Source organism: Palaemon carinicauda, chromosome 25 (genome assembly GCF_036898095.1).
Source record: "Palaemon carinicauda isolate YSFRI2023 chromosome 25, ASM3689809v2, whole genome shotgun sequence".
Lineage (NCBI taxonomy): Eukaryota > Metazoa > Arthropoda > Malacostraca > Decapoda > Palaemonidae > Palaemon > Palaemon carinicauda.
In genome coordinates this window covers 62,872,190-62,873,845 of record NC_090749.1, presented here as the reverse complement: position 1 = coordinate 62,873,845, position 1,656 = coordinate 62,872,190, and positions in this window count along the sequence as shown.

The following is a 1,656-nucleotide window of genomic DNA, read 5'->3' as shown; positions in this document are numbered from 1 at the left end:
TGCTACAACTTCCAAGTCTTCCCTATTTAACTCTGCCAACCTCTCTTGCCATCCCTCTCCTCCAAGGAGTTCTAGTACATTAACAACCATGATTACTTATTCAAACAAAATCCTAAATTTGCACAAAACAACACCGAGGAGGTGAAAATACACTGCCTGAAAAATTACCCCAAGAATTAACTTTGCACAAACACTGGTGAATACTCAGGAATGAAATATCCTGTCACGGTCGCCACTTGTGATGGCTGGCTTTGACCACCACACAAAACACTACACTTATCAAATAGTATTCACCACCATAACGTACTAAGTCCACTAAAGGTGGAATAGTATCCAAACATTAATACGAGTGCAAAGTCAACTCAAGGGGACAAAGAAAATACCACAAAAAAACTCCTTAATTTTAATACATAATATTTAGACAGAAATAACACCTGAACCACAATAATACAATAATAAATGATACACACTCACTCTTAAACTCCCTGCAAAAGAAAACAATTACACAATTAAAGAAAGGTCGTCAACGCAAACATACTAAAAGGAGAGAGGGTCCAGAAAGGAGAAGGCCAACGAAAAGTGAGAACATCCTAACAAATACAAACTAAATATCCCTATCTAGTGGACGATGGCTGGTTTGATTGAAAGGCTTTCACAAGCTCCAGTAATGACGTCAGCTGACAGGTCGTGATCACTATACTTAAATAGGTATAAACATTATTACCTTGGGACAGAGAGGTCCCCTTGGCTTTTACTGAACCAAGGGCAGTATAAAAAATGTATGATGAGACGTCTTGCTGCAGAGAAAGGAAATCCAACACAAGCTCAATAGCTTCAAAATGTGGCTCTGCAAAGGCGTGGAATAATATAGATCCAATCACAAATGTCGTGCCCTACAAGGTTGGAGGCTCAGAAACACACTCAGGAATCATCCTCAAAAAAAACCCCTCCAAAACTCCATTCACGCAGGAGCGCAGCCACGTAATCCACACCACTTGAAAATATAAAACAGCCGTTAGTCCATTATAAACACTAACATAACCACCAGTGAAAAGACAAACTATCAAAAAAAAGTAAACAATAAGTCTACAATATATTAAACCTTATACATCTATAAAAACTTAAATAATTTAGAAAAATAAAGCAATAATATTACAATATATATATATATATATATATATATATATATATATATATATATATATATATATATATATATATATATATATGTATATATATTTAGTTGAGGTTTCATTACTGCAGAGTAAGTATCAAGGTCATGATTTCAGCTGTTATTAACACAATATATTTATCATAATAAATGTGAAAGTTATCTGTAGTTAAGTATATTTTTCATTTATATCAATATAATATCTATCTCCCCGGTATAATAAAAAGAGAGTCTGACTATATATAAAAATATATAAACATTATTTTCCGGCCACGCTCAGCACCACTGCCAAACGTATCACTACTTGGTCTCTCCCCATCCCTCGGATAAGGGAATAGAGAGTAGTCATACCCTGGAGATAGGGATAGGGGGTACCCTAAGATGTACTTAAAGAAGTATCACTACTTGGTCTCTCCCCATCCCCCGGGTGAGGGGAATAGAGAGTAGTACGTGGGGGTACCTTGACGGTACACTAAAAAAACGTA